We start from the raw sequence: 11654 nt of genomic DNA, 5'->3' as shown, positions 1-11654 counted from the left end.
ACCAGAGGCGATGACCCTGGTGACGATGTTGAGGGCCGAAACCCGGGGAAGAGGGTTCCCGCCAAGGTGATGTGGTATGCTTCTATAATACCACGGTTGAAACGTCATTCAGAACAAAGAGCATGCCAAGTTGTTGCGATGGCACATAGATGACCCTAAGTCGGACGGGGAGTTGAGACACCACGCAGATGGAACGCAATGTAGAAAGATCGACGAGAGAGTTCAAAGATTTTACCGACGCAAGGAACATAAGATTTGGTCTAAGTACGGATGGCATGAATCCTTTTGGCGAGCAGAGCTCCAGCCATAGTACCTGGCCCATGACTCAATGCATCTACAACCTTCCTCCTTGGTTGTGCATGAATCGGAAGTTCATTATGATGCCGGTGCTCATCCAAGGTCCGAAGCAACCCGGCAACGACATCGATGTGTACCTAAGGCCATTAGTTGATGAACTTTTACAGCTGTGGGGCAGACCTGGTGTCCGTGTGTGGGATGAGCACAAAGAAGAGGAATTTGACCTACGAGCGTTGCTTTTCGTAACCATCAACGATTGGCCTGCTCTTAGTAACCTTTCGGGACTGTCAAATAAGGGATACAATGCATGCATGCACTGCTTACATGAGGCGAAAGTGTACATTTGCCAAATTGTAAGAAGAACGTGTACCTTTGGCATCGTCGATTTCTTCCGAAAGGTCATCCAAGAAGAAAGAAAGGCAAGCATTACAACGGCAAGGCGGATCACCGGCGAAGCTGCGGAACACACTGGTGCTGAGGTATTTGATATGGTCAAGGATTTGAAAGTCATCTTTGCAAAGGGTCCTGGCGGACAATCAGTTCCGAAGGGAGCTGATGGGCACGTAGCCATGTGGAAGAAGAAATCTATATTCTGGGAGCTAGAATATTGGAAAGTCCTAGAAGTCCGCTCTGCAATCGACGTGATGCACGTTACGAAGAATATTTGCGTGAACATCTTAAGCTTCTTGGGCGTGTATGGGAAGTCAAATGATACAATGGACGCACGGCGGGACCAACAAAGTTTGAAAGACCCCGATGACCGGCATCCGGAACGGTTTCAAGGTCGTGCCGGCCTACGCTACGACCAAAGAAGAGAAGGTCATCTTTTTTGAATGCCCGAGCAAGTATGAAGGTCCCGTCAGATTCTCGTCCAATATAAAGGGAATAATAAACATGGCGGAGAAAAAGTTCCAAAACCTGAAGTCTCACGATCGCCACGTGATTATGACGCAATTGCTTCCGATTGCTTTGAGGGCTCCTGCCGGAAAATGTTCGAGTAGCCATTGTGAAGCTATGTGCATTCCTCAATGCAATCTCTCGAAGGTAATCAATCCAAGTTCTACCACGGTTACAGAACGATGTGATCCAATGTCTTGTCAGTTTCGAGTTGGTGTTCCCGCCATCCTTCTTCAATATTATGACGCACCTCCTGGTTCACCTAGTCGATGAGATTTCCATTCTCGGTCCTGTATTTCTACACAATATGTTCCCCTTCGAGAGGTTCATGGGAATATTAAAGAAATATGTTCGTAACCGTGCTAGGCCAGAAGGAAGCATCGCCAAGGGCTATGGAAATGAGGAGGTAATTGAGTTTTGTGTTGACTTTGTTCCTTACCTTAAGCCGATTGGTCTTCCTCAATCGCGGCACGAGGGGAGACTAAGTGGAAAAGGCACGATCGGAAGGAAATCAACGATATGTATGGATGGCCATTCTCGATCGAAGCACACCACACGATTCGACCAATTCCAGCTTGGTGGCTCCGTACTTTGAGAAACACAAGAATATTTTACGCTCGGACAACCCCGAGAAGCCTGAATCCTGGATTAGGAAGGCCCACATGGAGACTTTCGGCAGCTTGGTTGAGAAAACATTTAATGAGTGACGATCATGTTGTAGATCAGCCGTACATGTTGGCCAAGACACCATCTTCGACTATAACGACTTTCCAAGGGTACGAGATAAATGGGAATACATTTTACACGATCGCCCAAGATAAAAAGAGCACCAACCAAAACAGTGGTGTCCGCTTTGATGCAGCAACCGAGAATGGACAAAAGGTCACATATTATGGTTACATAGAGGAGATATGGGAACTTGACTATGGACCCTCCTTTAGGGTCCCTTTGTTCCGGTGCAAATGGTTCAAGCTAACAGGAGGTGGGGTAAAGGTGGACCAGCAATACGGAATGACAATGGTGGATTTCAACAATCTTGGTTACCTTGACGAACCATTCGTCCTAGCGAAAGATGTCGCTCAGGTTTTCTATGTGAAGGACATGAGTAGCAAACCGAGGAAACGGAAAGATAAGAAAACGATCAGTACATCATGCGATGATCCAAAGCGCCACATTGTTCTTTCAGGGAAAAGAAACATCGTGGGAGTGGAGGACAAGACAGACATGTCAGAAGATTATAATATGTTTGCTGAAATTCCGCCCTTCAAAGTGAACACCGACCCAAGCATTAAGTTAAATGATGAGGATGCTCCATGGATACGGCACAATCGTAAGCAAGCAGGGACACAAGGGAAGAAATGATGTGTAATAATTTATTGTACCAAACTTTGTTGAATGAATCATGTGAATTATATTACCCGTGATGTGTTTGGTGTCCATTTTCGAATGATTCAATTGACTCGAGATAGCACTGATGATACATGAAATTTGGAGTGACTAAGTCATACTCCTGCATACATGAAATTTGGAGTGACTAAGTCATACTCCTGCAAGGGTAGTTCGAGGCGCAAAGCTCCTCCACCTGCTGGTAGGTTAGAGTGGGTGCGGTGGAAGCCATGAGAGAGTGATGAGAGATTGTAGAGATGTGATAATGCTGGCCAAGCCGGGCTACCTATATGTAGTGACAAATGGCGGGAAAAATGGGAGCGGGAAGACAGGAGGCGGGAAGAAAGAGGCGGGGAGAAAGTGGCGGGAAGAAATTGGCAGGAAAAAATTGGCGGGAAGAAAGAGGCCGGAAGAAATTGGCGGGAAACAATTGGCGGGAAGAAAGAGGCGGGAAGACAGGGAAGAAATGGCGGGAAGACGAGGAGGGAAGAGGGGTCACGGAAAGAGGCGGGAAGCGGGGGCCAACGAACTTTTGAATTGAATTAGTTTTATTTTTATGAATTTTTGATAATTTGTATTTTTAAAATTTTGAATTGAATTAGTTTTATTTTTCTGAATTTTTTGATATATTATTTGTATTTTTAAGATTTTGAATTGAATTAGTTTTATTTTTATGAATTTTTTGATATATTATATGTATTTTAAACATTTTGAATTGAATTAGTTTTATTTTTCTTAATTTTTTGATATATTATTTGTATTTTTAACATATTGAAATGAATTAGTTTTATTTTTCTGATTTTTTTAATATATAATTTGTATTTTTAATATTTTGAATTGAATTAGTTTTATTTTTCTGAATTTTTTGATATATTATTTCTATTTTTAAGATTTTGAATTGAATTTGTTTTATTTTTCTGAATTTTTTGATATATTATTTGTATTTTTAAGATTTTGAATTGAATTAGTTTTATTTTTCTGAATTTTTTGATATATTATTTGTATTTTTAAGATTTTGAATTGAATTAGTTTTTTTTTTCTGAATGTTTTGATATATTATTTGTATTTTTAAGATTTTGAATTGAATTAGTTTTTTTTTCTGATTTAGAAATGAATTCGAAAAAGGCCTTTAGTCGCGGTTGGCCAGGCCAACCGCGACCAAAGGGTCTTTTCCGCGGGAAGCCAAAAACCGCCCAAAAATGAGCTTTGGTCCCAACCGCGACTAAAGGCTACCCTTTAGTCGCGGTTGGGGACCCCAACCGCGACCAAAGGCCCACACCTATAAATACGCGCGGGCGGCGTGCACTGATCTCTTCTTCCTCTCCCTCGTCTTCGCCGATCTGCCGCGCCTGTCGAACTGCCGCGCCTCTTCGTCGTCTCCGCCGAACTGCCTCCGCCGCGCGCGCGTCCTCGCCGACCGCCGCCCTCGTCGCCGCCGTCGATCTTCTTCCCGCGCCCACGCCCCGCCGTACGTCGTCGTCCACTGCACACGCCGCGAACACCCGGCACACACACGCGCCGCCGATCGAACCCGCTTCGCACACGCCGCCGCCGCCAGACGACGCGATGCGCGCCTCAGACGATCGCCGCCGCCGCCGCCAGGACCTTGCGCGGCTGCGCCGCAAGACGCGCCCTCGCCGACCGCCCTCGCCCGCCCTCAACGGCGCCGCCTCGCCCGCCCACGCGCGCGCGGCCGGTGCTGTGTACAGAGAGATGACTCCGGGCGAGATCGACGAAGGGGCCGTGGCCGGCGCCGGCCCCTTTTTTTTGTTTTTTTGTTTTTATTAATTATCTCACAATTTGTTAATTAAAATTGTACACTAAAATTTGACTTAAAAAAAGATTGTGTAAAGAAAACTAAAATTTGACTTTAAAAAATTAAAATTGACTTAAAAAAGATTGTGTAAAAAAACTAAAATTTGACTTAAAAAAGATTATTGTGTAAAAAAAAACTAACCACCGCGCGTATACGGAGGGGGCAGCGAGCCCCTCGTCGCCCCGTCCGTATACGAGCGGTGTTTTTTTTTTTGGGTCGAGAGGGGGCGGCACCACCACTGCCTTTTCGCCACCGCCGCCCTTTCGCCACCGCCCTTTCGTCACCGACCCCGCGTGTATACGGAGGGGGCGGCGAGGCCCTCGCCTCCCCCTCCTTATACGCGCTGGTTTTTTTTTGTTTTTTTACGAGAGAGAGGACCGGCACCGACACCGCCACCGCCACCGCCCTTTCGCCACCGCCACCGGTCTCTCGGTCACGCGGTCACTGCGAGGCGAGGTCGATCGTCCGCATATACACATCTAATACACGCGTCCCCCCTCTCGCCTCCCTCGTCGCCCTCTCTCTTTATATGTAGAAGAGATGTGATAATGCTGGCATATACACAATTAATTTGTTTTTACTACATGTTTTCAGGACTGACATATGGCGGACGATAGAGCTGACCCGATTCTGGACAACTATGATCCGGATCTTGAAGAACATATGTTCGGCATCATAAAAGGCGATATTCTATATGTGCCGACCGGACAAGAAGAAGATGATATCTCTTCTTATCTGAACCTTGAGGGTGAAGATGAAGGGCGCCGTCAGCAAGATGATGCCGAAGAAACGTCGATAAACGACGATCTTCAATTGGAAGTAGCAACCACCTCCGGCGCGAGGTATATATATATACATATTGAGCGTACGGTGATACAAACTAACTGATTTGAATAAATGTGTGTGTACTAACGCGCGCGACTCTCTTTCTTATTTTAGCCCTCGGCCGGATCGTCGAAAAAATCGAGTACGTCGTCAAAGCGTGGCGCAACCAAGACGATGAAACCAAACGAAACATGCACCATCCAGGTTGTCGATGAAGAAACCGGCAGGCCGCTGGAGCCCAGCAAGAACGCCACCAAGTTTATCAGCCAATGCGGAGCCGTTGTTAGAGACAACGTCTCGATCACCGTCCAGGAGTGGAATGAGCCAAAGAAGGCACGTCTTGGTTTCACTTTTGTCGATAAGAGAACAAAAAAGATTGCTTCAACAAGCTTATGGAACATTTCGTTCTACCTCCGAATACCGCAAATACGATGAGGCGGGTAACAAGATTCAGGAAAACAAGGAGAGGTGCAAGCTAGTCAAACAGTTCGCTCTTTCTAAGATGGCCAACGCATTCCGGAAATACAAGCAAAATCTAGCCCATGACTTTGTCAAGCAGGGCAAGACTCGGATTTCAAAGGACAATATGAGAAGCTGCAACATGATTGGCCAGAATTTGTGAAGCAAAAGAAATCGGAGCAGTTCCTTGAAATATCGAAAAAATAAGGAGAATGCGGCCAAGAAGGAGTACAATCATATTATGGGGCCGGGGAGGGTATCGCTTTTGGCAGCCTAAGTGGGAGAAGATGGAGAACGAGCTGAGGGCGCGAGGAATCCGTCCGGGTACGGAGGGATGGGACCCAAGGGCCAAAAGTGGTGGTACGGGCATGGGGATCGCTGAACCCGGAGACAGGGGAGTGTGTTTATCGGGGCAAAATAATTAAACCCACCCAAAAGCTTATTGAGGCAATGAGGGATGCTCAAGAGGGGAGGATCAAGTTCAACGAGAGAACGACGCACGACAAAAGCCCTCGGGAATCCCGAACACGGAGGACGTGTACGAGGCATGGGGCCCATTCCGTGGAAAGTAGGGTTCCCCGAACGATGACCCGTACGGTTCTGAAGCCGTAAGAGAAAGATGGATCGGGATGCGAGATGTTGTGGCGAAGTTGGTAACGGAAATGGATGTGATGAAGAAAACGTGAGTGTACTAGTAGCCGAAAGAGATGCAGCTCGGGCGCAGCATGAAGATCATCCAATGGATCTCGGAAGCCAGCGGCGGAGAAGAAGCAGCGTGGCTTCCACGGAGGCCTCACCGGCTGGTGCACCGACGATCAAAATTATCGCACCGGAGCCTCTCGGTGGTCGAAATTATCGCACCGGAGCCTCCTCGCTACCCCGTGGACGATATAAAGGAGATGAAAGCATGTCATCTCGTATTATCCTATCGGGAACATGTCCATGAAGGTAGCCATCGGCGGTGCTTTACCACTGGAGCACTCCACCACAACAACCCCATTCAAGATGGCTATGCTCGTGTCACGGTGGAGGAGATAGTCCAAGGGTTTGAGGACCTGGACATTGACATTGCTACACCTGAAGGGGTGAAAAGACTTGGAGATGTCAAGCGCCGATTCATTCTATGGCGAAGAAATTTATCAAGTTTCCGGGCGAGGCGCCAACAAGTCCACCCCTACGGTGGTGGTGGTGGCGGTGGCGGTGGCGGTGGCGGTGACGGTGGCGGTGGCGGTGGTGGTGGTGGTGCTTCACCTACACCTCCTTCCACGTCAGCCGACGCCGCCCCCAATTCACCTCCGGCGGGTAGCGACGCCGCCCCCGGTCCTCGTCCGGCGGGTGATCGGACACCGCCCCAATCCACCTCCGGCGAAGAAGCGACGATCCTGGGTTATTAACCCGGACCCTTATGTACCTAGAACCACAAAGATACCAGAGCCATCACTGAAGCCTCTCCCCACAAGGCCTTGGGAACGTAGTGCCGAGGAAGTCGACGCACACGCGGCTGCTGAATATGAGAAATGGAAGGCGGACTCGCAAGAAGAAAAGAGAGCCCGAGCCCAAGCAAGTATTTTCGACAAGGAAAAGAGCTGGGCTAAGTCATTTTTGAACACACCGTCCCAAGCCGCGAAGAATCTGCCTGACGACTATTTACGTGAACTTCGTAGGCAAGCACTCGCGTTCAAGAGGAACCAAGAGTTGGCGGAGAAGAAAGCCTTGGAGGAGGCCGAGAAAAAATTAGAAAGGGGGAAAGAAGTTGCCCAGCTCGGGGAACAAAGTAAACAATCGATCGCCCCGCTCATAGTGCAAGCCGCCGGTCCTGGATGCCCCCGATATCATAGCAGCTGCGCAAAGACATGGATTGACCGTAACGAGTGCCGGAGAACAAGCGGCCGACTTAGGTATCACTCTTCGTGCACTATTAGGCCTTGATGAGGCGCCAATGAAGGACGTAGTATTTACATATGTGAAGAATGGCCCTCTCGTCGAGCTGCGCAGAAGAGGATCTACCTCGACAAATGAAAGGTCTGCTAAATTGGTACAAGGGTTACATAAAACTTAAAAACGCCAAAGACTATATTTATGCGGAAGTTAGATATGAGCATCACTTCAAACATTACTATGTACAAATTCATCTGAGTGAATTGTTCCACTGTTCAATCTGCGCGACCTCGACAAATCTATCATCGGTTGCTACGTTACGTAAGTGATTTATTAATTTCTACCCCATCTCGTTCATTGCCTCGCACTATATATATATATATATATATATATATATATATATATATATATATATATATTGTCCTAACTATCTTGTTGTGTACGCTATTATGCGAGAATGAAGAAGCGGGAAATGCGAATAAGGAACATCCATGATGTTGGGTTCATTGACCCACAAATCGTTAATTCATATGTGTTAGAACACCACCCCGCCGACGTGGAGGATGACCTGTGGCGGTTTATTAGAAAACTGAAACTCAAAAGTGATATTCTATTTCCTTACCATTTTGGGTGAGTGTTTCTGTCTTGAGCACATTCTCTTTTGTTTACTCCATGCATGGTATGTGGCTAATCGATGAGTTATGCATGACTGTGCATGTATCGTGTCCGCAGGTTCCACTGGATTCTTATGGTAATTCAATTTCACACCTCCTCAGTTCTCGTCCACGACTCTCTGAATATGGATCCGGCGCTTTGGGCCGACATGAGAAAAATGATGCAAAAGTAATTATTTTCATTCATTTGCGCTCTATATCGATCGGCCTATTTCGTTCATCATTTCCTAATATCAAGTAACTAATTAATAACTCTCTTGTTCATTTAATTTTCTTTGCCTCGTAGGGTTTGGAGACGGTTCGTAGATACCAAGGTCGGTGAATTCAAAAAAGAGCTACATTTTAAAATGGCAGTGCGGACGACTGGGGATATTCAGCCACCGGGGACCAATCTATGTGGATACTATGTTTGTGAAAGGATCCGGAGATACTGCAATGAGCGGGACCAGAAGTGTGAGAACAACATCATGAGGAATAACCTCCGGAAGACGCTTAGTCCAGAAGCTCGCTTCCGACCACTTCAAGAGGAACTAGCTGGATGGTTGGCGAGGGAAGTCATCGATCCTAGAGGAGAACACCATTACGATGACGTAGATCTTTATATGCACTAAATTATGGATGGAAACTTGTTCAAAATTGTATATGGTCATCCGATATTGAATATATATTGTATATGGTCATCCGATATTGAATATATATTGTATATTCCTCTTGAATTCTTTTTGGTTCTAATTTCAAATTTGTTTGAAATTGTACATTCATATGCATGTATGTAGTACCGTAGAATATGTGAAACTCCTTCAAAATTAAAACCCAAAAGAAATAAAACAATACAAATTAAAAAGAAACCAGATTTAGGGGGAGGGGGAGCTAAACCCTAAACCCTGCGGAGGCCTTTAGTCGCGGTTGGCCAGAAGAGCCGCGACTAAAGGTCCTCTGCCCTGGCGCTCGCCTGCGGCTCACGTGGACGGGCCTTTAGTCGCGGTTCGTAAGGAACCGCGACTAAAGGGGGGGGCCTTTAGTCGCGCTACTTTGGTCGCGGTTGCGCAACCGCGACTAATGGCAGTTGCCAACCGCGACCAAAGGCCCTTTTTCCACCAGTGCAGGGAGCTGCCGGAAAAGCGCTTAACTTGCTGCAATGCCAAAAGCGATTGTCAGTTTGCCAGATGTTGACGCTGATCTCTAAGAAGCTGCAAGGCCAAAAGCATGGACGGAGATTTATCTGACCTCTAAGATGTATGGATGACTTCTAATTCACCGTATGTTGACGATGATCTCTGGGAAGCAGAAGCCGGCACCGTATGTTGCTGTTTATCTTCTCTGGGAAGTAGGAAGCAAAAAATCTGGGATACGTGTAAAGGGTCTATGAGAGCTATGCATATACTCCTATATGACTTGCTCTTTGCATATGCAAGATGCCTATATTTATTGGTAATATAACCTGTGTATATGGAGGTGTCTTTTCCCTTGTTGCTAAAATCTGGACGTGATCTAATCTATGTATCAGAGGTTCTCTCTTTCCTTGTTGCTCACGTGTGCTAACCACGTGAAAAAAAATCTGGACGTGATCTAATTGGACTCTATTTTTAATTGAACTTTATTTTCCTAGCGCGAGGAGTCGTGGAAGCATGAGGACTCGTGACATGTTAGTCGCATTGTAAAATCTGTTAATTTCCTGTGTACAATATTTTTATTAAATCGTGGCCTTTAATTAATAGATCTAATGGTTAATATAATTTAAGTGATGTGGGTCAACCTAATGCCTCGAAAAATACTCTTATTTTGCTTTTAGTATATAATAGATGTTCATTGTTATTTGGTTGGAAACAGAAAATGCTTCATGTGGTAATTGGTATATTGTCTTGAATAATTTGATACTTGGCAATTGTTGTGCTCAAATAGATCATGTTTAAGCTCTTGCATCATGTACTTTGCACCTATTAATGAAGAACTACCATAGAGCTTGTTGAAATTTGGTTTGCATGATTGGTCTCTCTAAAAGTCTAGATATTTTCTAGTGAAGTGTTTGAACAACAAGGAAGACAGGGTAGAGTCTTATAATGCTTGCAATATGTTCTTATGTAAGTTTTGCTGTACCAGTTCATACTTGTGTTTGCTTCAAACAACCTTGCTATCCCAAAACCTTGTACTGAGAGGGAATTCTTCTCGTGCATCCAAATCCTTGAGCCAAAAACTATGCCATTTGTGTCCACCATACCTACCTACTATGTGGTATTTCTCTGCCATTTCAAAGTAAATTACTTGAGTGCTACCTTTAAAATTTCATTCCTTGTCTTTGCAATATATAGCTCATGGGAAAATAGCCTTAAAAACTATTGTGGTAAAGAATATGTAGCTTATGTATCTTATTTCTTATAAGTTGCTTGTTGAGCGGTAACCATGTTTCTGGGGACGCCATCAACTATTACACCTTTGTTGAATATCATGTGAGTTGCTATGCATGTTCGTCTTGTCTGAAGTAAGGGTGATTTATCATGATCAAATGGTTTGAGTATGCATATTGTTAGAGAAGAACATTGGGCCGCTAACTAAAGCCATGAATCATGGTGGAAGTTTCAGTTTGGACATTAATCCTCAATCTCTTATGAGAATATTATATGTTGTTGAATGCTTATGCATTAAAGAGGAGTCCATTATCTGTTTTCTATGTTGTCTGATACGTCTCCAACGTATCTATAATTTCTGATGTTCCATGCTTGTTTTATGACAATACCTACATGGTTTGCTCACACTTTATAATGTTTTTATGCGTTTTCCGGAATTAACCTATTAACAAGATGCCGAAGTGCCAGTTCCTGTTTTCTGCTGTTTTTGGTTCCAGAAAGGCTGTTCGGGCAATATTCTCGGAATTCGACGAAACGAAGACCAAACATCATAATTCACCGAGACGGACCAGGACACCGAAGGGGAGTCAGAGGGGAGGCCTGGGGCCCCCACACCATAGGGCCGCGCGGGCAGGCCCCTGGCCGCGCCGGCCTATAGGGAGGGCGCCCTGGTGCCCCTCCTACGCCGCCTCTTCGCCTATATAAGCTCTTTCGACCTAAAAACGCGATACGAATTGACGAAACTCCAGAAAGACTCCAGGGGCGCCGCCGCCATCGCGAAACTCCAATTCGGGGGGACACAAGTCTCTGTTCCGGCACCCTGCCGGGACGGGGAAGTGCCCCCGGAAGCCATCTCCATCGACGCCACCGCCTCCATCATGCTCCGTGAGTAGTTCCCCCATGGACTACGGGTTCTAGCAGTAGCTAGTTGGTACTCTCTATCCCATGTACTTCAATACAATGATCTCATGAGCTGCCTTACATGATTGAGATCCATCTGATGTAATCGGTGTTGTGTTTGTTGGGATCCGATGGATGATACATTATGATTAGTCTATCTATAAAGTTTGTGAAGTT

At 45.8% G+C, this 11654-nt stretch overlaps 1 protein-coding gene and 1 long non-coding RNA gene across 2 annotated transcripts in view; one reads left to right on the top strand and one right to left on the bottom strand.

Annotated features, from left to right (window-relative positions):
• LOC127294759 (alpha-L-arabinofuranosidase 1-like) overlaps positions 1–11654 on the bottom strand; it is a 163730-nt gene that overhangs the window by 134859 nt on the left and 17217 nt on the right. The gene's annotated exons all lie outside the window — the stretch shown is intronic.
• On the top strand, positions 8019–8930 carry LOC139830943 (uncharacterized). Its single transcript, XR_011744479.1, has 3 exons — positions 8019–8188; positions 8291–8401; positions 8519–8930. It is a non-coding gene; the product is annotated as an uncharacterized lncRNA (long non-coding RNA).

This window comes from Lolium perenne, chromosome 4, assembly GCF_019359855.2.
Source record: "Lolium perenne isolate Kyuss_39 chromosome 4, Kyuss_2.0, whole genome shotgun sequence".
NCBI classification, from domain to species: domain Eukaryota; kingdom Viridiplantae; phylum Streptophyta; class Magnoliopsida; order Poales; family Poaceae; genus Lolium; species Lolium perenne.
The sequence above is the reverse complement of the archived record's forward strand: the minus strand, read 5'-3'. Positions and strand labels throughout refer to the sequence as shown.